The sequence below is a fragment of the Callospermophilus lateralis genome, unplaced genomic scaffold (genome assembly GCF_048772815.1).
Source record: "Callospermophilus lateralis isolate mCalLat2 unplaced genomic scaffold, mCalLat2.hap1 Scaffold_190, whole genome shotgun sequence".
NCBI classification, from domain to species: Eukaryota; Metazoa; Chordata; class Mammalia; order Rodentia; family Sciuridae; genus Callospermophilus; species Callospermophilus lateralis.
This window is the reverse complement of record NW_027512918.1, coordinates 1,233,037-1,260,332: the sequence shown is the minus strand read 5'-3', so window position 1 is coordinate 1,260,332 and position 27,296 is coordinate 1,233,037. Positions and strand designations below refer to the sequence as shown.

Below are 27,296 nucleotides of genomic sequence, written 5' to 3'. Positions count from 1 at the left end.
TGGGCAAGCATCACAAACTGGATGGCATCAAGTGCTAGAGATGATGTGGGACAGGAGGAGCACTGCTGGTGAGGCTGCAAGAGTGTCCCATCCAGGGCTGGGCTGGGGCTCAGTGGTGGAGCACTTGCCTCACATGTATGAGGCACCGGGTTCAATCCTCAGCACCACATAAAAATAAATAAATAAAGTAAAGTACTGTGTCCATCTACGACTTAAAAAAAAAAAAAGTGTCCCATCTGGAAAGCACATGTGTGTCCCTTGATGAATCCCAACATTCACATTTGTCACCACTGAATGCTGACCACTGCCCTTCTGCATCTGCAGGCTCCATATCCACAGATTCAACCAACCTCAGATCAAAAAATATTTGGAAAGAAAAACAATTGCATCTATATTGAACATGTACATGCTTTTTGTTTGCAGCATTCTCTAAACAATATGGTATCACAACTGTTTGCAGAGCATTTATGATGTATTAGGTATAAATAACCTAGTATTCAGGAGGTTGTGCATGAGTCCTATGCAAATATGATACCCTTTTATATAAGGGACGTGAACTTCCACAGTATCTGCAGGGGGACTGCAAAATTGTGTCCCCTTATCCTTGCTGGATGTGGTGGCACATGCCTGAAATCCCAGCTGCTCTGGAGGCTGAGGCAGGAAGATTGCAAGGTCAAAGACAGCCTCAGCAATGTCAAGGTGTTAAGCAATTCAGTGAGACCCTGTCTCTAAATAAAGTACAAAATAGGAGTGGGGATGTGGCTCAGTGGTTGAGTTCAATCCCTGTACCCGCCCCTCCCCCCCAAAAAATGACTATCCTTGAATAAAAGAAAATGTCAGAGATCATGAGCTCAATGAAAATGAAAAAATATACCTGAGAAAAATTTTTTCCATTAAATGTTTGTGCTGATAGGGATTTATTTGAATATTACATTAACTCAGGACACACATCACTAAATAATTTCTACATGTTGTCATTCGATAACATAAAACTTAGGTCAATCAACATAACTGTTTTTTTTTTTCTTTTCCACTGAATTGAATAAGCCAATCATTTTTATGGCAATAACTTCCAGAGTCAGCCCAAATTAATTATTGGGAAAAGTGGATTAACCTTTTATTCTTCCACACTTTCTGATGGCCTCAAGGGAATGAGATACATGACAGATAAGCAAGCAAATGTACGGATTAGAAGCAGGTGTAAAATGACCCCCTACCATCCAAGGACTATGTTACATAAATGCCCCATTCAGTAAGAAAATTAGATTTCCCAATAGCGGAGCTACTATTACCAAAAGGAGAGACACAATAGTTCATTACACCCAATTACTTCTATCCTCAGGGGCACAGTCAGGAAAAACATTTTTTTAAAAGTCTTAACATCATTTCTTTGAACCTGGATTTCACCGAGGTCTTGCCCCCATGTTGTAGATCACTCGCTGAGCTCTAGCCTGCTTTGAGGGAACCAGGCATCAAAGGTGGGAGCTTGGAGCAGCACGGACATTGTTTTCCTTCCACCCAAGCTCTTTAATCCCTCCAGATGCAAACGAAGGTAAGTTGTCACATGGGTTGATAAACTCTGTCACTAAGACTCCATTTCTAAGAAGATTAATGTTCCAAGTCCAAGACCTGATGCTCTGGGTATGCAACTTACACTGGCAACCTTTGCCACAGTCTGGGTAAAATTCTTACCACTTTTTCAAATCTAAGTGTGTTTGTCAGCTTCTCATTGCTGTGACCAAAACACCTGACCAGAACAGCTAAGAGGAGGAAAACTATTTGGGGATCAATCTCTGGTCAGCAGACTACATCACTCTGGGCCTGACGTGAAGCAGGACATCGTGGTGGAGGAGTGTCACAGAGGAAGCAGAGAGAGAGTGCCCGTGGAGCCAGGTCCTAAACGTAACCCCCGTGGTTCTCCCCTAGGGACCTGCTTCCTCCAGCCCTGCCCCACCTGTCTGTGGCTACCACCCAGAAATCCATCCAGACTTATTAATGCAGCAAATGGATCAATCCACTGATTAGGTCACAACTCTCATAATCTAATCATGTCACCTCTGAACATTCCTGATTTCCATGTGAGCTTTGGGGGATACCTCATATCCAAGCCATAACACTAAGCTTTTCAAACCCCAGTGGATAAGATAGAAAGCATTTTTGTCCTTATTGTTTGAGTGTTCTATCACAAAGGTGCATGAGGGTGTTAAATGTTATGGAGTGTGTTTAAATGTTATAATTTAATAAAGAAACAAATTCTGCATGGAGGTAACTGAACCAGCAGTGGCCTATTTGAGGACATGTACAGGCAGGTGACAGGCCATCAGCTCAGTGTGGGCATGAGGCCTCCCATCCTGACTCCACCCTGCCAGCTGCACAACCTGAAGCAGGTATGACTGCCAGGTGACATGACCCCATGACAACCTCATAGAGAATGATGGTGAGATTTTAATGAGATAATGTGCATAACAGGTAGCATAAAACTTGCCATATACTGTCTTATTCTGTTTGGTCCACCAAACAAAATACCTTAGATTCTGTGGCTTATAAACAGCCGCAGTTTAATTCTTACAGTTCTGGGGGCCAGGAAGTCCATGATGGAGGCATCAGCAGATTCAGCGTGTGGTGAGGGCCCGTTTCATAGATGGTGCTTTCTCATTGTATGCTCATATGGTGGAAAAGGCAAAAGAGCTCCCTCCACCTGTTCATAAAGATATGAATCCCACTCACAAGGGCGCCTTCCTCTTGATCTAATCATCCCTCAAAGGCCCCACTTCCTGACACCATTGGCCTGGGGGTGAGGATTCCAACAAGGGTGCATTTGGCCCACAGAGCATGGTGAGCACTCAGCAAGGGTTTGCAGCTGCTGTTTACCCCTGCCGTCGGTCCTGTTTGTCCCATCAGCATGAGGTGCAAGCTGTCACTGCCTCCTGAGGAAGACACCCTCTGCACCATTCCCTTATATTCTCTGCCTGTCACTACCTGGAGTGTTCTGGGACCCTCCTCTCTCAGTGGACTCCTGCTCTCACGTGGAGCGCTGCCAGGGCTGGCAGCTGGCAAGCTCCTGTCTCTCTGAGCCTGAGCTCCCCAGCTCCCTCCCTGTGCAAGGATCTCATGTGGAGGCAGAGGACTCTGAAGTAGTTCCTGCTAATGGATGGCTGCATCCAAGGGAGCAGGCATCTCTACCACATTCAGAAGGTGCTCAGTAAGTGTGGTTGAATGTCTGGGAAAACGATTTTGAGAGTGAGGTCCAAAATTGGATTCTCCTCTGCATCCTGCCCAGGGACGCCCCCCCGCCCCCCCTCCAGGTTTGGCATGCAGTGGATACTCTACAAAGGTTCACATAGAAGTTGACTTTCCAGGTCTGCCTGGACTGCACTCCCTCTGAGTGCCTCCTCCCCAGCCTTTATCTCAGCAGGGACCAAGGCCACCTGCCCTGCTGCCCTGGTCTCCCCACCCAGCCTCAGGTCCCTCCTGGCATCAGTGGAGTCTGCTCTGGGGCTGGGACAGATCCTGGTATTCCCGTGAGACTGGGCTGTGGCCCTTCCTTGTCCCACAGTGGGGAGCCCTGAGACCTAGGACCTGAGGACTTCATAGTGTGCAGTGTCCTCAGGTGGCACAGCCACTTGAAACTTTAGGTCTCATTCTCCAAGAAGCAAAAGCTGGTGCCAGACCAATTAATTTTTTGAACAGCCAAGAGAGCCAAATTAAGCTAACTGCCAGGCACAGCTATTGAGTGACAGAAGTTGGGATTTACTGGGGAGGCTCTGAGGATATCACCTCTCCTATCGGCCTTTGCAAGGTCTCAGCATGATGGAAACCCCACCTCAGTGAATCAGCTTTGGACAAAACAGTAGATGAGCTTAGGAAGCAAGATGAGAACAGCCTAATCATTAACATCAGTAAACACTGTTTTCTTTTCCAAACACAACAAGCTCTCCAGTTATTAGTTACATGAATAAGATGATTTTCATATTTCATGTCTTAATTTAAAGTGCATTTCCTTGGGGAGCCCTTTCCAGAAAATTCTATCTGGAGACTCCCTCTACAGGGCCTCTCTGCCACCTTGAGGATAGTGTTCATGCTCTGTCCCCGAGTCTCTGCTGGGTTGCCCTGGCCAGGCCTGCCTTCCTGCTCTCTCCACTTGTCACTCACCAGCCATGAACACTGGAGTGAGGTCACACCACCTCATGGCTCCCCACACCCTTGCTCCCTGACTTCTCACTGCCAGCAGAGGCCTTACCAACTCCAGCCAACCTTTGACAACTTCTCCTCCATCTCCCCTTCCTGACCCCCAACCTGGCACATTTCACTCCAGAAATCTTCCTCAGCCAACACCAGCAGACCACGTGCTGATCTCCCTCTCTAAGTGTATGGAGCCTCAGTCTCCTGGTGTGTAAAATGGGACCCTCAGGCCTGCTCGGCTGCCCCAACTGGAAACGCTGCACCTATGTCAGGGCTGGTGGTAAGTTAGCCATGCCCCTGCCCATCCACCCAGGCACCTCCCACGCAGCGGGTAGGGAGCCTTTCTTCCTTTAGACAGCTATGGGATCTATGCCAAAGCACGTCCCCAACACCCCAACCACATGTGGTGTCAGCCCCAGCAGCTCCTCCTGAGCTCCTGGACACGACAGAGCAGAGCTTAAACTCAATCCAGAAGCTGTACCACATCATAAACCTCAAAATGCACATCCCCCACTGTGGGACACAGAACCAACAAAGGGACCATAAATAAGTACCACATCTTGCCCACGCAACCCTGAATACCCTAACTTGGCTCCAAAGAAATATGGGGAGGCTTCCAAAGATAAGGAGTCTCTACAGGAAGCATCTCCCATGGTTAGGAGTCAAGCCACTCTCATGAATTTTCTAGAAGAGAAGCAGGGTCCCAAACCACTGAGACCAAGAAGCAGGGAAGGCAGCCCAGGATGGTGCAGAGAGGACACCCTGACTCCCTCCCATAAGGCTGCCTCCCTGGCGAGGCCCAGCTCTCGTTCTCCAGGGAAATGCCTATGATCAGTCTGGAGTCACCACTGGGATTCGTGAGTCTCTGCCCTGCAGGTTCATGCTGAGAGGCACCTGTAGGAACCTGGGCAAGGTGTTTGAGTATATTTTCTAGGTAATCTGACTCCAGAAGGGCTCCCTTCAGCCTGGAATGTTTGCCAGAGGCTGCTGCCCAGGTGGGGACACCTGCTTCTGTGGCCAGAGTGATTTGCAAAGGTAATTAACACTCATGCTGAAATGGAGAAGGTGCTTCTAATCACAATGGCTATTTTTAAAGACCTCCTAATGGAAAACTCTTTTCTTTTCAAACCACACAGCTTTCAGTAATTGGAAGAGAGACCATTATTCAAGTCAGATTGTGCTTTTTTTCTCGAACTTTTGTGCTTTGTAAGATCATGAAAATGCATTTACTTGGGGCTGACCATAGTGAGAGCAAGCAGCATCACCCGGGAGGGTCCTCACAGTGTGCTTCATCACTCATGCAGGGGAGGGAGATGGAGTCACCCACTCCAAGGCCCACGCTGTCCCTCTTGGCATCACCTGGTGAGGCAGAGCTCTCCTACCCCGACAGGACCAGGTGGCCTCTCCCCTCACCCCTCTCTGCCCCAGCCCTCCCCTGTAGCCTTGACCTCCTGGAGAGGTGATCCTCATTTGCAGGCCTGTTTGCCTGGAGGCTGTAGCTTCATCCCACAACCAGGCTCCCAGGCCTGCCCAGGGGCTGGCTCTCTGTGAGCACTGACATCAATGAACAATTATTTTAAAATGTTTCTTCCACTGTTTCCATCAGAGAGTCACAGATACCCTCCCCCAGGTCCCTATGTGCAGCGTCAAATAGTGAGCACATGCTTGGTGCCAAGAGAGGTACTGGACCCTTCCAGGGACCACGCTGATGGACAGGAGGCCTCATGCCGTGGTGGTCTTTGGCCTCACAGAGCTCACATCCCAGTGTGGGGGAGGCTGGGATAAATAAATTAGCTAATCATCAACGAAACAAGCTGCTTTTGATAAATACTGGAGAGCAAAAGAAGATTAGAAGAGGGACCAGAAGAAGGGAAGGAGGGGGGAAGGAGAGGAAGAAAAAAGGGAGAGAAGAAAGGAGAGGCCAGGAGGAGGCGGGCAGGAGCAGAGTGTCTGGGATTCGAGTGGGAATCGAGGGTGCAGGTAGACCTGTCTGCGGGCCACCTCACCATCCATGGGAGGGATGGTAGTGGCTTGGGGTGAGCACAGGGACCATGGAGAAGGAAAGGAGGGGTGGCTTTCAGCCAGCTAGTAGGATAGAGACATTGCATTTGATATTTACTAAAGTTTCTATTAAAACCTTGATAGTTATGCTTCTTTTGTGTGGTGTTCATGAATCTTTCTAATCTTGGTCTAATATGTTTTCCAGGCCTCAGCATTTATTTCCTTGATTCATGAGACTTTGTAATTAATTCTTTGTCTTTACTCCATTTTCTCAAAGCCTAACCATGCTCTCCACTATTGTCTCCATCTCAGCTCTGGCTGTTCCCAGCACTTGACCAACTGGTAAGTTTTTTCATTAGTCTGTTGCCTTGTGTAACTTCAACTGCAGCTCCCGGGAGAAAGAACTGTGTCTGATTTACCCACATTGTATCCCTAGGATCTGTCCATAGTGACATTTACAAGTATTACTCGGAAGGAATCAGAGAAAATAATGGGGGATTCAGAAAGTTTCCTAGGGACCTTCCAGTTCCCCAACCAAGTCACTCAGGAAGTCAGCCTGCACCCCCAGCCCTGGGGTCCCAACCAACACTCTTGGGGGCCTCCAGAAAAGCCCCTGATGGCCTTGAACAATTCTCTGCTCTTGGAACTGACACCTAGCACCTGCACCAGAGCCTTTTCGGTGGCCTCTGGGAGACCAGCCATCAGCCCTGGAAACTGGTGGGCCCCAGGGCACTGGGTGCAAGACTTGTTCTCTTATTGGGATTGGAGTTCAAAACTGCTTTTTTTCTTTTGTAGGAAAACAAACTACAGGCAGGGAGACAGCTCAGCTATCTGTCATTCCAGCTCTGAGTATGCTCTGTTGGCCACTGTCAAACTTGAATTGTATCCAGAGGGTCGGGGTGGGACGTCTTTATTTGTGTGATTAGAAGTGGGAGCTATGGAGCAGGGGCTGGGAGTTGCAGGTTAGAGAAGCCCCTCTGCACTGATGAGCTACTCACGAGATAAGGCTGTGGATTGCTCTGGGCCTCTGTTGAGAAGCCAGAGCCATCAAGTTCAAAGTCCTGGTCCCTTTGCCCTCATTCAGACACACCAAAGAGCTGCAGCAGGCTGACTCCACCCGGGTCTAGAGGCCCCCTGGCACTCCTGCCCGCTGTGTTGGCCGCTCTTCTAGACCCTGCCAAGTGCTCTCTTCTGAGTCTGCTTATGCCACAGCTCTCCATGAGCACCTGATCTCCATCTCAGGAGCTCCTCCAGGGCAGGAGCCTTGGATCACTCCCTCCCCTAGCTCAGAATCTGGCAAACAGCAGGCATCAAATTAATGCTTGTTGGTTTGATCTCCAGAGTTCCGTGCAGCTCTCGGGCTCAAGCTGCCTCCTGCCATTTGATTCTCCTCTCGATTCCAGTTGCTTGCTGGGTGGAGTGGGCAGGCAGGGAGAGAAGCAGATGGAAAGGCGGGGGGCAGGAGAGAGACAAGGATTGGGGTGCCAAGCCTGGTGGAGGCACAGATGTTGAGAGAGACCTTTAGGCAGAGGGAGAGCGGTGGGGTTGGAGACAGATCTATACAATCTCCAGGTGCCAAAGCACTCAGAATGTCCCAGTTTCCCTAGAACACCCCTCCAGAGGCCCGGAGCAAAGATCTTTTATCCCCGTCTCTAATTAAGGATCCGCTATCATGGGCTCAGGCACAGGAAGGAAAGTTACAATGACTAACATTTTTAATGTCATTACAAATAATTAAATTACAGAGTCATTTCTTACACCCAGCCTGGACTTTTTTCAGCACTTTCTTTCAGAAGGAAATATCGCAGAGCCGTGGGGGTGTTGGCAAGCGCTGCAGACCAAGCCTTCACTTCACGGCGGCTCTGGGGAGAGGTTATAATGGGCTTTGCAATCCCCAGGAAATTTTCCTGCTATTTTCTATGCATAATAGTAGACATATTGCCTTGAATTTTAATGTCACCTTCCTACCTCACAACCAAATGTGCTCTCACAACCTGAAGGATTACTAGTCCTTGGTGCAGAAGGAGCAATTTGAAAGCAGCACGTAAGCATTGGGTCTATGAATGTCCACTGCACCAGGCCCCAAGCTTGTCATGCATTATCCTTCAATACTCTTTTGAGATCTGAGCCAGGATTTAAAACCAGGAGTCTAAGAACACATAGGTTGAAAGACTATGCTGTATTTCTTGTTTGACAAACATTTAATGAGCTTCTACTGTGTGCCAAGCACTATATGGCTACTGGGATATAGTGGAGGAGGAGAGAGACAGATCCCCTTCCTGGAGGGGATGACCTTATAAGACTATGAAACACACAGCAGATGAGCTAGGTGGTAGAAGAATCAGGTGCTTCCTGAGGTGTTAAATGACAAGAAAGTCCAATTCATGGGAAAATATGGTGCAGAATGTCCCAGAAAGCAGGTAGCACAGGGGTCTAAAGATGTTCCCTGGAATGTTTGACTCAGTATTCCACTCCTGGATACCTGTAGTAAGGCAACTAGTCTTCAAACAGAAACAGATACTCCCTGCTTATTTATAATACTGAAAACAAGGTGAAATGACTTCAAATCCAATAGGAGAAAATTTCAAGGAATCACAAAATACTGGCTTGCTGAAATGTTACACAGCAATGAAAAATAATTTGACAGGCCCTGATTGTGGCTAGGAGGTACACTCCCTCCTGCCTCTCCCACTGATTACAACTAAAATTTCAGGGTAGAAGATATAAAATAGCTATGGGAGTTTTCTGAGAAATTAATAAGAAAGGGAGTGGGAGGGAAATCAAAATGGAGAGATACAGATGTGACAGTGGGAGTCCTGGTCCCCTGGTCCCCTGCCCCTATATTTCCTGGCTTAGAGACAGGACAGCCAAACCCCAGAGCTATGCAGAGATGTGGCCAGAACAAGTTACAGGAGAACCCTCTCTTTCTGGTAGAGAAGCAGAGAAGCAGCCCCTGAGTGCAGAGCGTGGGGTGCCCAGGCTCTCTTTCTCCTGCTCTGGCTCTCCCAGCTCTGCCCTGGGCAAGCCTCTGCCACAGAGCTGTGGTCCTTCATCACCAGCCCCATGGCAGCAAGGTGAGCCTTAAAATTCTGAGAAAGACCTTTCCTCTTACAAGGGGAACTTTGAAAAATGGTCCTCGTGGTCTAATGAGTGAGATGGGAAGGATGCCTGTTATTTATCTGGGTCCCTCCTATTTTTCCAAGCCTTGTTCCAGGTAAGACCCCATCACAGGAAGTTTGTGAAAATATAAGGAAGATGATAATAATAATAATAATAATAATAATAATAATAATAATAATAATAACAACAACAACAATAGATTTCCAGCCAGAGAACCAGGGACTGGAAATAGTAGAAGAATCTAGAAGAGCAGGAAGCTAGAGAAAGAGACATAGTACTTTTGTGCTTGAAGGCTGGTCTCTGTGCTGTGTGTATGGAACTAACACAAAGCAACACACACCAGGCTGCAGGACTTGACTTCAGGGTGACCCCGTCCCAGCTTGGATCCTGGGTGGTGTCTGCACACTACATATCCAAATACCACTGTGAAGGTTTTGTAAACAAGGTTAACATTGCAACAGCAGGGGAAGATAAATGGGGGACTAATTGGGGAAATTGCCTGCTAAAATGAAACACAGTAAAGAAATTAACACTCACCGGAGGACTTCAACAGCACCCAAAATCTCATTAATATTCAAAACATCCAAGATAAGATCAAAAATTATTCAACATACAGAAACTACATAAAAAAAATACTTGAGGGGGAAGATAAGTCAATACATGCCAAACACAAGATTACATTGATGTTTGAATTATCAAATTGTTAAAGTAGGTTTGACAGTCCTACTTCATAGTAAGGGGCCGGGGATGAGGCTCTGTGGTAGAGCACCTGCCTGGCATGTGTGTGGCTCTGGGGTCCATCCCCAGTATGAGGGGGGAAACGTAAGGGTCAACACTCTTGAAACAAATAGAAAGTTAAAAGTTCTCAGCCAAGAAATAGAAATGATACATAGAAAATTTAAAACTGGACATTATAATAGCAGAATGTTTTCAAAGAAATCCTCAGAGTGGGACAATAACAAAATGGAGGTGAAAAAGGAAGGAGTCAGTTTTAAGACAGGTCAATCGAAATTATCCAATAATAGAAAAAAGAGCAAAAAAAATTAGACTCAAAATCCCGTGGAATCACAGCAAGAGTCTAACCCTGATGCCACTGAGGACCCACAAGGAGTGGGTGCAAAAGACAATTAGATAAAGATCTTTAAACTTCTCCTGAATTTAGCAAGAGACATAAATTTATAAATTCGAGAAACTCAGCAAACCTTAAGTAAAATAAAGTCAGAGAAAGCCCATGCCAAGTTATCATAATCAGACTGCTGAAAGCCAAAGATGAAGGGGAAATCTTGCAACTGTCAGAGAAAGAGGAGGCTTTAGGCATCCGGAGCCACAATTTGCATGACGGCAGATTTCTCACCAGAAACCATGGAGTCCAGGAGACAGTTGAAAATCATTTTTAAAGTTCTCAGAGTCAAGAATCCTTTATCTAACAAAAATAATCTTTAAAAGTGGAGATGAGATTAAGATGTACTCAGATAAAGGAAGACAAAAAAATTAACACCTGTAGTACATAAAATTAAAAATTTAAAAAAAAATTTACCAAGGGGTTGCTATAACTTTGAAAAATTCCTATGATCTGATGTTTTAAAAAACCATGATTCTGAATTTAAAAGACAGTATGATTGCAGTTATGTCCAAACATTCTATTCAGAGACGAAAAGCAAGATGAAAGTGAAATAAAGTGTCATTTGAGACTTATTTTAGTTATAGAACTATCAGTAATTCTCCTTTTAATATTTTCTAAAATTTCAATGGATAATCCACTATTTTATAATAGTACTTCTAAATGGATTGGTTAGTTGGGAAAAGGATAGAGTTAATCTCTAAATTTTAGTACAAAAAAAAATAACATGTTTAAGACTGAAGGTTTCTGTAGGGGGGGTGAGAGAATGCCCCCCAGGTGAAGAAAGTAGCCCATTATTTCAGTTTCATTCATTTTCTTGAAATTTCAATTATCTGAGATAGTTGAGATTTTTAAAAATAAAACCTAAAGTTCAAAATCACTACATGCTACTCATGCCTGACCGTTCTCAACTCTGTTTACATAGAGAAAAAGGTCTCACCCTCCAAGATGCTAACAGTCACCACAGCCCCACCATTAGTAAGTCATCCACTGCAAAGAAGGAAAAAAAAATCCACTAGCCTCAGATGGCAGATGCCGACCTAAAAGCTGAAGGAACGTTCTGTGTGGCAAATAGGACAAGTGGCAGCCACCTCCCAAACCATCATGTGTGAAGAGCACTCTCAGAGTTCCTGAGTTCAGGCTGCACACTGAGGCCAGGACAAAGGAGACTCAAATGCAAATGTCCCCGATGCCCAATAATTCAGGGGACCTGCAGGGTGGTGTGGGAAATGAAGAGACAGACATCCAGGAGGCAAACAGTCCCAAGAGACGTGGCAGTTTACTTCCCTGACAGCTTCCAACTATGGGCGGGAGAGCACATTCCCGACTTAGAGGCCTTCCAGGAACGGGAGGGAGGGGCTGAGGCCTGAAAACTGTGGTGTGTAATGTCTGATCCCTCCCCTTTGCTCTTTTCTTCCTCTCTCCATCCTTCCCTGCACAGTCCCTTGAATCCTCTGCCTTTAAGAATATCTCTTATTCTGTTTCTGGATTTTCCAAGGAAATTGACAAGTTGCACTACTGACCTTTTGGGGCAGGTATTTCCTTACTGTAGGGAAATCCAGTGGGTTGTAGGATGTTTAGCAGCATCCCTGCCCTCGGATCATAGAGACCAGTAGCGCCCATGCCCCATGGTTGTGACAAACACAAATGCCTCCAGACACTGCCAAATGTACCCTGCCTCAAAAATGGTTCAGGACCACGGTGTAGCCATTTGGGAAACTGCACGGGTTGTAGTTTCTAAAGAAGCAGGAGGTGGATCCAGGTGTCCTAAGTACAGGGGTGGCCACTGAGCCCAGCAGAGCCTAAGAGAATAAGGAGAGAACATAGAAGTTTCAGGATTTTTAAATATTTGAAAAGAGTAAAACTTCTTTTGTGGATATAATGCAGTTTTGTTCTTCTTAAAAAGCTCTTGCTGTCCCTCTTGGACCTCTGTGTTAGGGACTTACCTGCTCATTCCTTCATTCAAGGAACACAAAGAGTTGGGTTCCAGTGCTCCTCGCCCCAGAGCAGCTGCAACTTGAATCTACAGTTAGTCTTCCCAGTTTGCAGACGGGGATACCGCAGTTCATGATGTATACTTTTATCGTGAAGTACACCTCTCAGCACTTCTGAGAACTGGGATTAAACTCTCCAAAGGAAAGGAGAGTAGGAGAGGTGAGAGAGGGGGTGGGACAGGGAGGTCCTCCTCCTGGAATGTCACCAGTGACCATGCAGAAGGAAGGGAGGGAGAGCTCCATTTTTCAACTCTGATGTAATGATTGAATCAAGCCAGAATCATCAGTGGGTGACAAGCTCCTGGGAAACAAGATGCTCACAGGTGGCAAAGTTTCACCCCAAGACACCTGGCCCATTGCAAAGAGATGGTGGGCTCAGCATGGACACATCTCATGGTTGACTCCCCCAAGCCATTGGACCACCACCTATAGCACAGATCAATGACATGGGTACCACGCCCCATCCTCGCCAGGGACGTACCACTTTTACCAAGTGAAATCAAACCTCTAGGACTAAAGCCCAGCTCAGAGATGCTATAGGGGACCACACATGAGAGAGATGCAAGGACAAGCCAGTGACAAGCCTATCAGGCAAGGTCTGGAGACAAGAATCCAAGCTGAGGGGTATTCCAAAAGACCACCACCCTGCAGGCTTCAGAGAGTCACAGTCTTGGAAAAGCAGAGGGACCATCCTAGATTCAAAGGGATTGATCCAGGACCCTGGGCAGTGATGAGTGCACCTGGAGCCAATCCTGATTTTTAAGAAACAGGCATGACATTGTCTTGGGACAGGGAGGTGGACATTTTACAGTTGACATGGTTCGCTTTTCAAGTGTAATAGTAGTCTTGTGCCTATTTAAGTGAAAAGGAAGCAAATAAAACCCTCTTTTTCCTGCTGGCTCTCACACCCTCACTTTGGACAGCACCCGGGTGGGACTTCTCCAGTCTCCCAGTTGCCTGCAGGTCAGTGATGCAGGAGCTACTGGAGGTGATGGGTGAGGGGTCTGCTCTGCAGGACTGCCTCCACTTCAGAGGCCAGCGACTACTTAGTGGGTCCCTGGTGTGGCCACCAATGGAGGACCCCTAGGAACCCCTCCTTGAGATCAACAACTTGCCATAATGACTGACTGGCAGAACCCAGGGAGACTTGTGTTGACTGGTTTATTATAAGTGACATGATAAAGGACACAGAGGAACAGCCAGAGGAAGAGGGACACTGGAGGAGGCCTGGAAGGGTTCCCCATGCAGGGCTTCTGTCCCACTGAAGTAGGGGACCACCACCCTCTCAGCTCAGGGGTGTTTTAACCAACCCAGAAGCTCTCTGGATCTCATTATTGTGGGATTTTTATGCATCCCGCTGGTAGGCATTGCAACTGTGACTTATTCAATCTCCAGCCCCCTCCCCCTTTAGGAGTGTGGGGATGAGACAGGAAGCATTAAGCTTCTGACCATGGCTCACTCTTTCTAAAGACCAGACCCAATTCTGTAGCTGTCCAGGAGCCCAAGACTCTTCTCATTAGAGCAAAAGACACCCATCCCCCAAAAATTCCAAGGGATTAGGATTCTGTGCCAGAAATCAAGAGACAGAGACCAAGTATGTCATTTTTATTATGTCACATGAAGAAAATGTCTTTGTTCCTGGAAGATATGTGCTGAAGGATTAGATTCGGGGTGAAGTGTCATAATAGTCTGAACTTATGTCCAAATGATTTATGTGGATATATCTATATATCTAAAAATGTATTCATATTATGTATATGTAACATCGCAATATATATTTATACACATATATTCACTCTATATGCTCACAGACATACAGAGGGAGATAGATCAAATGTGGCAATATCCACCTTGGAGGATTCCAAATTTTCTGTAAGTTTGACCAATTGTATTAAAGGCCAGATAGGGTTCCAGCTCCCATGCAATTCCCGGATGTCTCCATTCAGCACCAGACAGTTGAGCACCTGCTCTCTACAGCCCTGTGCTGAGCTTAAGGGCTAGCAACCTCAAGCCTGGCTGGGTGGGGTCCTGTTCTCAAAAGCCCACCTCCCACAGAGGGTGGAGCCAGATCTGGTGCTTTTCCCTTACACCTGAGGGCCAGTGGGGAGGCTCAGGGAATGACCTCCTGAATATATATATATATTTTCAGCTAGGTGTAATCTCTGACATTGAAAAACAGCAAAAAGAAAGAAAGAAAGACAGAAAGACTGGAGCACTAGCCTAGCTCTGTGGCAAATTTCCAGGCCTCATTAAGCCATGGAGATTATTAGAAAGAATTGCACACACTTATTAATTTTGTTTTCAAGTAAATCAAAGATCATCTTTGTCAGCCTTCGCTGAATCCACAGAACACATTGGCAGCTTGATTGCTAATTAGTGTATAGGGAAGGAGAGCAGATCCAACAACAATTCCACATAGTGGAGTGAGTTTGATTGAAATGCATAAATTCTAAAAACACTCTAATTTGTAAACATCCTCTTGGAAGTCTAAGCCTATGCCAAAATATTGGTGAGTTCCACACATCCAAGGCGACGGGCATCTTCATCTGTACCGAGGGAATGAAGAGGCAGGAACGGTGTTCCTGCACCCTCCCCCCCGCCCCCCTCATACTGTGTGATCTTCTGAGGGCCTGTCTAGCTCACACTCAACCATGAAGACCACCCACCCATTCGTTCTCTCAACAACTCTCTATTGACCATCTACTACATGTTAAAACTCTCCCCAAACTGAAGGTGTTGAATTGAACAAACCCGTGGAGCTTCCGGACATGATCCTATCATAGGGCATTAACGTCGCAGTAAAAGGTAGGCTCCAAGATCATGCATTAGGCAAACGTGCCCTGTTTGCATTGCTTCTCAGTGGAATTCCAGTGACAGGGGTATGCACCAATGCTTAAAACCACAGCAGGATCTCAGGGATGGATGGGCCCTGGGATACAGCCCCTGAGCCCTGCCCTGTAGAGACACTGTCCTGGCAGGCTCTTCCCCTGGTGAATCACAGGAGGGCCAGAGGGCACACCGGATGTGCCTGTGCCTTGTCCATCACTTCCCATTGGCCATAGAAAGTCACTGGCCCACACCAACCCTGGGGCTGAGAAGAACTGGGAAACAATCCCATCTTCCAGTGCCCAGTCTTGCACTGGGGTAGCCACTCCCTCCACCCTGCTCTGCTCCTCTTCTAGCTCCCGCTGTCCCTAAGCCTCACCTCAGACATTGCCTCCTCCCCCTGGTCCTCCCCAGTGGGTGCCCCTTGATGGCTTCTCAGAGTCCTGGGCATCCCTCTGCAATGGTCCCTGGCACAGCTTGTTGGAATCATCTGCTTACATCCCCATCTGTCCCCCTTGACCTGAACTCAAGTGGCAGTGGGTCCCATTGTAACTACTCACCTTCCCAGGTCTTCTTTCCATTAAACCAGCCGTACACACCAGTCTAGCTTTGATAAAACTTTCTTTTTCTTTTTCTTTTTTTTTGTGGTACTGGCAATTGAGCCCAGGGCCTTATGCATGCAAGGAAAGCACTCTACCAACTAAGCTATATCCCCAGCCCCCTGATAAAACTTTTTTAAAGGGCAGCTACCCAGCTACCCTGGCTCTGTTTTGGTTTTGGCCTTTGCTCTTCCTCTTTCATCTTGCCTGGAACATGAATGTGATGTCTGGAGGTACTGCAGCCAAATTGTTTCCCATGGGGACTAAAGTCATAATTTAAGACAGGAGGTAAAATCAGATAAAGTCCCCAGTGGCTTCTGAGCGGCTGCACCAGCCCTGCACTGCCTGGCTGCAGATTTACTGTTTTGCCAAGAAAACCCCCTAACTTCCTTAAGTCACTGCTGTTTTGGTTTCCTGGGTGTCCAAGCCAAATGGGCCCTAACTGATAGAGCCTCTCAGAGAAGGGGCAGACCTCCTCGTTGAGTTCCCAGACCCCGAGGGCCTGGCACGTAACAGGACCCAGCTGTGGATTTCTCCACAGGAGCCTCCCCGTGTGCCCAAGCTCCAGCCACCTCTGGGCCCTGAGAAGGTGGCTTCCTTCTCAGGAAAGACATCTCCCCTCTCTCCTTACCTCCCTTGAGGCCCCTGGGCCCCTCCTCTGGAGGTTTCCTGTGCTCCACCTTCCGATGATACTAGATCTTAACCTGACGTGATAAAAGCACCAGGCTCCTGGGTCATGGTGAGACTGGAGTCAGCCTCTCATGAACAATGAGGAGAGCAGACACCGCCGTGCCGGGCACCACTCTAGACAAGTCACAGACCACTGACTCATTTACTTCCCTGTGGCCTCCGCCTGCAGACACTCCCACTCTGCAGAGGAGCGGACAAGGCACAGGACTGCGAGCACCTGCCCAGCTCGTGACTGGCAGATTGGGATTCTCTCTGAGCCGTTGGTGGTGGCCTCTGTGCTCTTGCCTGTTGCTCTGTATGATCTTGGGGTTCCCCATAGCCCCTGCTTCCTTGACTCCCAACAGGCTCTTGTCACTCTTGATGTGACTCTCATGGAGTGTGATCCCCCGGTGAATGCAAACAAGTCCCATCCACAACCTCATCCAGCATCTTATGGCTTTAGTTTCCACCCACTTGATGGTGACATCTGCCACCTGCTCCCAGCATCCCCTCAGAGTGCCCCAGGGATGGCGGAAGGTACCAGACATTTCCATTCCTTTGTCCACCCAGCTCCACAGGGCCCAAGAAGGACTGGTGGGTTAACCTTGATCAGCCTCTCACCTGCTCCAGGACCATGTGTACAGCACTGAGCTGGCCTCTGGGGACAGGTGGGTGCTGCTCCAGGTGCAGCGGCCAAGCTTCCTGGCTGCGGGCTGGACGGACACCTGCCATCGCTCCCGCAACAGCTGCGTAGTCCACTAATTCACAGTTGTGAACTGGTTTCTGGGTGATGAACCAAGTGGTCACCAGAGATCTTTGATCCACCCCAGAGATTGTCATAGACACCTGGCCAATCCATCCAGACTGCTGGTCCCTGATCTCTCCAGTACCTCTGTAAAGATAGCCAGGGCGAATGGTCTGGTGGCCTCTGGGGCAGTGGGTTGTGTTTTCCAGATATAATCTGCATGTTTAATATGGGGTTTAAATGTCTGCAATTAAATTATATTTCTACAAAGCAAAAAAAAAAGCAGTGCATATGGCCTCAACAGCTCCTCTGACAGCCTAGTCCTGACACTGCTCCACCTGATGGTAGCATCTCTGTCCCTTCCCCTTGATCCTGCTACTGTGTTGGCCCTGAGTGACTGCTGAGGTGAGGTCAAGACGTGCAGCTCTGCTCTCTTGGGACATCATGCCAGGACACCATCCAGCAGCTGTGAAGCCAAGGCAGCCCACAGAGAGGTTGCCCTCAGGTGCCCACTGAGAACCCTGAGAGGTCCCAGACTCCAGCCAGCCTCAGTCTTCCTGAACACCAGAAAAGAGGAGCCAGCCATCCCCAGCTTCTTCAGGTTCCTGGCCCACAGACTCTGTGAGAATAAAAAATTGCTTTACGCCTCTCGACTGGGGGTCTGTTGTATGACAGTAGTGATCAGGATGTGGGGCTTCCCCAGAGTGTAAAGAAAGTCAAAAAGACACAGAGAAGTAGGCCAGGTGCAGGGACAAAGTAAAAGGGGTTGCTCGTGTGTCTGAGGACGAGGCTGACGTGACTCTAGCACAGAGCCTCCTCAGGAAGGACATTACCGCAGCAGCTGGCATTGAGCATGCATGAGTCATCTTACAGTTCCAGGGAGAAACCATAGAATATTTCAATGTGGACAGCAGGGCTCCTGCTACCCTCTGGGAATTTGCTCACCAGAGGAACGCTGCCCTGGACCTATCCACTGCTACAATCCTGACAGCTCCCCTGTCTTGTTTTGTATGGCCTTTTGGATGAATAACACTTATTTTCTCTTTAATATTGGTGGAGGCCTAAAATAGGGTAGGTATTAACAGTAACAAGCAGAACATAAAAATCCCAGTATTGGTAAACATCCGATTATAAACAAGGAGCCTGATTTTTTTTTTCTGGATTCCCATAGCTGGGGTACAAAAGCAAAACAACATCATCAGGATCAAAACATTTACAGAATTTTGTGTGTAAGTTTAGCAAACAAAGCCGTAACCAGATTTTCTGGAGTGCATTTTAACACCTTTTGAGCCAACAAATGTTGAGTTGAGGCTGTTAACGATTTTCTATCTCCCCAAGTCACTGGAGGTCAGGTATCTTGGGGCCCTCTGTGGGGTCCTTCTCTTTCAAGGAGAGTGATTGTCTTTTTGTTTGGTAGGGATCCTCCTCATCCAAGGTCAAGTGAAACTTGGGGATCAGGTTGTGAAGGTCCTGATTCAACCCATAACTGACAGGTCTCATGCATGGAGCCAGAATCCAAACAGGACCTGCTGGTGTAAGTGCAGTTGCATATCTTTCTCACGTGATCAGAGGCATGATCGTAACTCAGGTGAGGTGGCCTCTAGAGGTAAGGTGTTTTATTTTTTAAAATAATCTTAATCTCTTTCTTAAATATTGTTTTATAAAGTTTTTGTATATCATTTTCGAGTCTATGTGAATCAGTTAACATAACTTAACATTACATCTGAAATATAAATCAAACAAGAGAGCTTCTAACACTTGTGTGGGAAAGAGGAAAAGTAATTTTACATCTCATATTATAAAAACCATAAATAAAACAGGCTTTCTTTATTGCCTATTTAAAGTATATTTGGGTTTACCTCTCATTGTAGAGAGTAACACAGATTATTTTTATCTAATTATAGGATTCTAAAATCACACAAATAAATTTTTAACTAAATTTTTTATTTTTATAATAGACCACTGTTATAGAGGAGTTTAACTTGGAGAACACGGGCTTTGTAAAGGTATTCTTTCTCCTGGGGCTGGGGTTGGGGCTTAGTGTTAGAGCACTCACCCAGCATGTGCGAGGCCCTGGGTTTGATTCTCAGCACCATATAAAAATAAATAAACAAAAATATCATGTCCAATTAAAAAAATGAATATTAAAAAAGATATTCTTTCTCCTAAACTTTATATTCAAAAGATTTTATGACTACTTTTAGAATATAAAGAAAAAGTTAACAGCATCACACTTATATTGATGTTCATAATTACACTGATGTTTTTATATTAATCAAGTTTAAATTTGAAGAAAAATTTAGAATCAGGAATGTAACATAATACTCTAAAATAATAGTTTGAGTTGGACAAACAATAACTTCTTTAAGCCCTATTTTTTGATAAAACTTTCATTACACATAATTTTTAGTTTGGAGAGCACCAATTTGGCAAAATGTTCGCCTAAGCTTTCCATTTAACTAAGTTTAACTTGTAGACTTTAGAATTCAGAGTGTATAGTAATGATAATTACAGATCTGTATGGGTTAACAAAAATCAACGAATAGCCTTAAATATCTTATACATTTAGGGAATAGTGTAGAAATTGACTTAGTCAAGGCAAACAGATATAAGGCAGGTCTTTAAACTTTGACACAACACTAGATGTAGTTCTCAGATGCACACATATACCTAGACAAAGGTTGCTTTGGATGTCAACAATATTGTTATAACCTAAATAACAGTTGTTTGTTTAACAGTTACAAAGTAATCATTTAAGATTTTGGAACAGAAACACATCTTAATTTCCTTAAGAGTTAACTTTCCCAAGTAATCAAACCTAACAAATAAAAGAAAATTATAGAATTTTAAAATCACACAAGTTAATTTTACTGATAAGAGTAGACCAATGTTTCAGACTTTGCTTTATATCAGAATTTTAAATTTCAAATAAATTTAATGGACTGTGCTAATTATAACCAATTTAATCGGAAACACAAACTTTTTAAAATGTACCCTTCACTTACAAAGACTCTCCTGTCACTTTTTCAGACCCTCTTATTGTGTTTCAACTTTTACAACACAAAGACTTTCTTATCTAGAAACATTTTCTTTTTTCTTTATATCCTAATAAAAACTTTATATCAATTTCCATTGTGAACCTTATGTCTAATTTTCTCCACAAGCCTTATATCTAATTTCCCATCATAAATCATCTTATATTTAATTCCCCATTATAAACAATCTTATGTATCTTTCTCTCCCTTTAAGTTTATAATTTGAAAATAGCCTTTATAAAATTTTGAATTTAGATAAATTACTCCTTTAAGATGAAATACTTTGTTTTTTTTTACAGTATTTTAATTGAACATAGTTGAAACTTTTGAATCTTTTGCAGATAGATAAAGTTCTAACAAGTGTAATATAGAATTACACTTGTTAGAACTTTATCTCTTAGTAACCTTGCTTTAGTGAAGACCAAGACAAAGCAATTTAAAACTTCTTTCTTAATTTATCCATTTCAGAAAATATATTTATGAAGATTAATTCTATTTATGATAAATTTAATTTATTTATTTTAACTGTAAAAAATAATATCAGAAAAAATGTTATTAACAATATTAATCATCTGTTTCCTGTTAAAGAAAAATCCTAGAAGCAATGAATGCTACATTACATTTTAGAGATTTATAGAAATCAACACTTTATTAATTGTCTGATCATCTAGAAAAAAATTTGTGAGTTAGAATTTTAAAATCATCTGTTTTTATTTGATTACTTGATTTGAATTAAATTATTTGGATTTGTTTTTTGTTTAAATTTTCATTTATGAGCACTCATTTGTCTAAATGCCAATTTTGATACCAAGTACCTAATATAGAGACACAGGACAGGCCTGTACAAGTGGAAATGTCAGGTATAAAGTTCAACAGCCACAATGGACACTGAAATCAGAGGTTTCAGATAGCCAGCTATTTGTCCTCGATGGTTATCAGATAAAATAGTTATCAGATTTAGCCCCAACATCACCATGTCTATATCCTCCTAAGGATTTAGTAAAAGAAATTTTTTAATGTATTTGAGAGATAACCCTGGAGAAATTGGCTTCTGGACAAAGACAGAATATAAAAACTTTTATAGTTAGATAAAATAAGACTGATCAAAAAAATACATTAACTTATGAAGAATATTAAACAATGTACATGGCCATAATATTAACTTCTTCATCAGGTTAGAGTGTACCTTTAGCTCAGATAATAGTCAGTTGGAAGTCTGAAATTCTCAAAAAAAAAATTGTTTTTTGAAAATAAACCATGGGGCTGGGGTTGTGGCTCAGTGGTAGAGCGCTTGTCTAGCATGTGTGAGGCACTGGGTTCGATTCTCAGCACCACATATAAATAAGTAAATAAAATAAAGGCCCATGAACGACTAATAAAATTATTAAAAATAAAAATAAAGCTTGTACATTTGGAATTTTTCAACTTTTATCTTTCTGTGTTGTAACATTAGGGAGGAACTGGTTAAGAAAGCTGGCTGAAAACAGTTAAGATGGCCAGTTAAGCAGTTTGGATTTAAAAAGGACACTTTTTTCCTCTTTTGTCTCAACTGGTTTTCTATAAGCCTGGTATATTTTGTAGGCCTGTAATTCACATTTTAAATATAAGGCTAGGAGACCAGAGATCCGGGAGAGGCTAAGAAGTAATGAAAACTGCTGGAACCATTTTTTTCTCAAAGCATGGTGTTGTAGTTTATATTGTCTTTTTTTCCTTTTTCTTTTTTAATTGTTCATGCTCTAATTGGCAAGTGGGATTCAGCCTAATAGGCAGATTGCTAAATTATGAAATTCTCCTCACTCCTATGTTTGTTGCATTTAAGTGTGGCAGATAATTTAAAGGGACCCCACACCCAGGCTCTGGGATTGTGGCAGCAGGCAGCGTGTTGAGCATGGGAGGGGAAGCGAGTGTGGGCTGAGAATTACAAAGCTTAAGTTTAGAAATGGCATCATGACAGAGAAACCAAGTTTGCAGCAGAAGCACAGGAGCCCATGGCTCCTCATGAAGCCCCTTCCCTGTATCTTCCTAATCTTTGGAATATAAAAAACCACTTTCTGGGTACCAGGAGCAAAGAGAATCTATTCCTGCCAGCAAAGCAGCAAGGTTAGCATTACTTACAGTATGTCCACCTGTGAAGTAAATCATAAAGTTCAGCCTGATGATGACGATGTTGAGCATCAGACAGGGCATTTCCCATAGCTTACTGATTAGGGATCAGTACCAGCCGATGAAAGAGGTGCGTCAAAAGCCTGTTCCAGGTGGTAAGCTACTCCCTTCCCCTGTTAACATGTTCACCCAGAAGGGTCCTTGTTCGGGCACCAGCTGTAAAGAAAAACAAAAAGAGACAGAGAAGTCAGCAAGGTGCAGGGACAAAGTAAAAGGGGCTGCTCATGGGAGCTGCCAGCTTTATTTATATCCAAAGGTTACATTAGGTGATTGACATCAGTAGTTCACATTGCCCATAGTATAAAGTTACTATTATGTGGGCAGGTTTAGGCCCAGTGACACATTGGTGATGTCTAAGAGAGTTCCTTTATTCCCAGAAGCTGAGCGTCTAAGGTCGAGGCTGATAAGACTCCAGCACAGAACCTCCTCAGGAAGGACATTACCACAGCAGCTGGCATTGAGCATTGTTTGGGCATTTTACTATTTCCAGGGAGAAAGTGTAGAATATTCCAAGTGTGGATAACAGGGCTCCTGTTACCCTCTGGGAGTTGGCTCACCAGAGGAACACTGCCTTGTACATACCCACAGCCAGAATCCAGACACAGAGCAGCCTGGGTAGCTAGCTGCCTGTAACCCTGCCTGAAACTGAGTCCTCCTGCGTAGTCCTTATGCTGGACAGAGGCCGAGCCTGGGAACCCTGCAAAGATCAGCAGACTTAGGGCCACAAGACACCTTGATTCTTTGTCAGGAGACCAGAGAAGGGGCTGTCATGGTGACAGGGGAGCAGGTACAGCAAGGACAGGCAGAACTCAGAGTGCAAGTCCAAGGGGCTAGCGGGAGGGGATCTGACGAGCTGGTATCTAGAGCCCCAACAGGGTCAGGGAGGGTGGGTTCTGGCGGGTCTGGGAGAGAGCTGGTGTACTGCTGGCTGATGGGAATTGGGGCTTTCCTAGTGGGGCCCATTCACAGCTTTGTGGATCAGAGTCCCTGGGACCTCTCACAAAAGGGAGGTTGCTAAACAGTGACTGAATCTAGTCACCAGGAAACTAAGGTCCCAGCCAACAGCAGGGCGAGGAGGGGAGGAATGGGAGGGCTCCCTGGAGGAAGCCTCATTTGCCACCTGGAGCCGCTGTCTCACTTTCTTTCAGATTCTTGGGCACTCAGTGTAAAACGGCACCCACATGTGACCCATTGTCCAAGATCAGCTGCTTTGGTAACAGCCTACAGGACAAGCAGGGCAGCGTGCACCAGGGCCAGGTGAGCACCCTGCCCTCACCAGGCCTTCCCCTGAGTGCCCTGTCATCCCCAAAGACCCCGTCCATAATCACCAGGAAGGAGCGAGAAGTCTAGGGACACACAGCCCTGACCACTAGGTCATAGTCTCCTCCTGGCAGAGGCCCTGCTGAAGCAGACTCAATAAACCCCCTCGGCCTTCCAGCCCATGCCAGGCTCTGCCCAGGGCCACCCAGGGCCACCTTGGCTGTGTTCCTGAGAGGCCCTTCTTCCCTGAGGAGCTGAGTTCCCTACTTACACTTGGCCACCACCTGGGGCCTCCTTCCCACACTGGGAAACACTACCCACTGGAAAGGAAGATCTGCAGCTAATACCCAATGGCTTTGCCAGCTTTCTTGGGAAAACTGTGCCCAAGTGCACAAAGAGGACCTGTGGGGCATCCCAGACCTGCCCATCAGCCTCTCACTGGTCCCCAGGCTGGCCGACAAGTGCTGGAGGACCCTGCTTCTTGTTCCTCTCATTTTATCCTGGGCCTCAAACATTCCAAAGGCAGTGGCCCTCCTACTGCCAGCAACCAGGCCCAAGGAGAGGTCAGGTGAATGCTGGTGCCCACGGGGTCCAGGGCACTCCAGCCCCACTCCATGAGCTGCTTCAAAACAGCTCTGGTGTCCACTTCCCCAGGAACCTCAAAGTGCACGCAAACACCAGCCAGCCCAGGAGCAGTCCAGATGCTCCAACCTTAGGTTAAAGGGTCAAGATTTGAAAATTCAAAACATGCCCTAAAGCTGCACATGATTTTAATTTTTCTGTTATCACAAAAGCAGGCGGAGGTGTCCAGCGAGCAGCTCCAGCCAGTCAGTGAAAGAACGCTCCCAAACGGTTCACGATGGCACTTTCTGGCCTTGACCTTAACTGGGCAGTTGATGCTCTATTATCACAGGCCCTTCACAGTTCCAGAAAATGAGCAGCCAGCACTGCCCTCTCCAATGTACAGGGCTGTGAGGGCAGGAGCCACCCAACCTGAATTTGCCGGGATATCTGGGTTACAGACCAGGCTTTGAGGTCAGGCACGTCCTTGGGTACAACTTGACCACTGGTAATCTCAGCAAGGAGAATGAATTAATGAGGTTTTTCGATCAAATGGGTGTCCTGAAGATGGGACACAGACATTGAGGGAGGGCTGGGGAGTGGGAGACGCAGTCCTCCATTCCCTAATCAGCAGAGGAGAAAGGGATGGGACTGAAAGGGAAGGGGATCATTCCATTATGGCTCCTTGGACAACCCAGAACATTCAACACACTGATGTACATGTGAAGCCATGTCTGCTCATAGGGACAGGGATGGGTATATGTTCTGCCCTGTGTTCACATGCATATATGTGTGTGTGCTGACATGTATGTAACTCATGTGCAGATGTGGGGGGTATGTGTGTGGAACTGTGGTTTGTGTACACGAATATACTCAGGTACTTACTATATGGTAAAGTAGCAACCTTAACCAGAGACAGGCTGGCCTTTGCCCTTGACCCCTGGATGGTCATCTCTAAATGTGTGGAAGGTTAAATCTGGTCAGAATGTCCCAGGAGACTTGAGCCACAACAGATAGTGAAGCAAGGTGGTTTCTGGTGGGGCTTTGGGCTCTGAAGGGCTGGAGACCATGGTCAACCACTCAGGAACATCCAAGGGCCCCTCTTCTCCTAAGCACACTGGTCATAACCTCATCTTAGCTCAATTACATCTGCAAAGACCCTAGTTCTCCATAAAGTCTCAGTCACAGGCTCCTGTAGACATGAGCCTGGGGGAGACATTTTCAGCTCCTCAGGGTCCCAAGCACAGGGTGGCATCCTGCCGACACTGAACAGCGAGGCTGATCTCCAACTGGACTACTGGGGGGACAGAAGCAGGTGTGGACATCTCTGCTGTCCTGCAGGAGGCCCTTCTTCCTGCACTCCCCCACCCACATGGAGGGGGAGGCCTGGCCACTGTCCTTCTCCCTTTCTTCCCGTGTCTCTGTTTTCTGCCATGTATCACCTCTCGCTCAGACCCAGCTTGGTGCAAAGTGGGGCAACTGTGTGTCCTGTTGGCCGTGTGTTGAGACCATTTCAGGTTCTTCTTGATCCAAATGCTCAGACTTCACATTCTGCCGGGCTGCAGCGAGCTGGAATTCTCGCCACCTAAAATTAGAAGAAGCAGCTGAGGCTGTCCTGGGGCAAAAGCATAAGGCAGCCGAGCCAGGAGGAAGCCCCTGGCATTCTCTTGCCCCACCTCTCTGCTGGCTCTGGCATTTATTACAAGCTACTTCACTGACATCTGCTGTCTCTTTCCCTGTTAGGAAGGGGGCTGTGGTATGAGACCATAGGGCTAACTGGCTTGCCAAGAGGCCCCACGCACAAAGCCCTCGGTCCTGCTAAACTTTGGCTATTAATGCTCTAGTACACAGAGGGGACACAAAGGACTCATAGAAAGGCTGGCTGCCCCGATTGAAAGTGTGGCCATCCCAGGGAGAGTTACACTTTAAATGAATAAGGACTCAAGTTGGTGGCATTTCCAGATGTTGGGGGGGGGGGCTCAAGCAGAGGTAATTGTGATGTGAACAGGAACTGAGGGGGTAGCTCCGGGCAAAACCCTCCAGGGAGGGCCTGCTAGGAAGAGCCTCAAGGACTACATGGTGCCTGCCTCTGCCAGCTCAGGACACAGGACACAGGACTGAGCTTCTGTCTTTTGGAACCCCGCCTCTGGTGGCATGAATCTGCAAATACATACTCTGGAGAAATTATGCATGGGGGTTGGGGCTTGACAACTTCAGCAGGAGCCAAATGGGCATCCTGGCCCCTATCCTGTGTCCTATCTGCTCCTCCCATAGAAGATGGTTAGTGTCCCAGTTCTGGTAGGAGTAGGAACTCAGGCCTGAGAGTTAGGAGGGAAAAGAGCTAAGATAAGGAATGATGTCAGTGAGAGACTCTGAGCAAAGATCCAATCAGAGGAGCATCATACCATCATCATCACCATCAACACCATCATCACCATCACCATCACCATCATCATCACCATCACCATCATCACTGTCACCATCATCATCACCATCATCATCACCATTACCATAATCACCATCACCATCATCACTATTATCATCATCATGCCAATCATTATCACCATCACTGTCATCATCGTGCCCATTATCATACCATCAACGTCATCACCATTACCATTATCACTACTACCATCATCATCACACCCATCATAATCACCACTACTATCATCACCATCACCATCATCATCATCACAATCACCATTGTCATCACCATCACCACCGTTAACATCACCACCATTATTTTCATCATTGTCATCACCATCACCACCATCACCACCCCCATCCTCTCCACTGTTAGCATCACCATTATTATCTTCACCACCATCATCAACATTATCATTGCCACCATTATTATCATCACCATCACAATCGTCAGCTTTGAAATTTTACCAGGGTTAGGCACTGCACTTTATATTAAAAGAAGGCTCTGAGGTCAGCGTTATTATCCCCATTTTATAGATGATGAAACTAAGGCTCAAGGACTGAGCCTTCCAAAGTCACCAGGCAGTAAGGGCAAAA

The 27,296-nt window shown here is 46.0% G+C and overlaps 1 pseudogene; it reads right to left on the bottom strand.

Moving 5' to 3' along the window:
* Window positions 1–27,060, bottom strand: part of LOC143640349 (inactive carboxypeptidase-like protein X2) — a 91,270-nt pseudogene extending 64,210 nt beyond the window's left edge.
* Window positions 27,061–27,296: the final 236 nt, after the last annotated feature.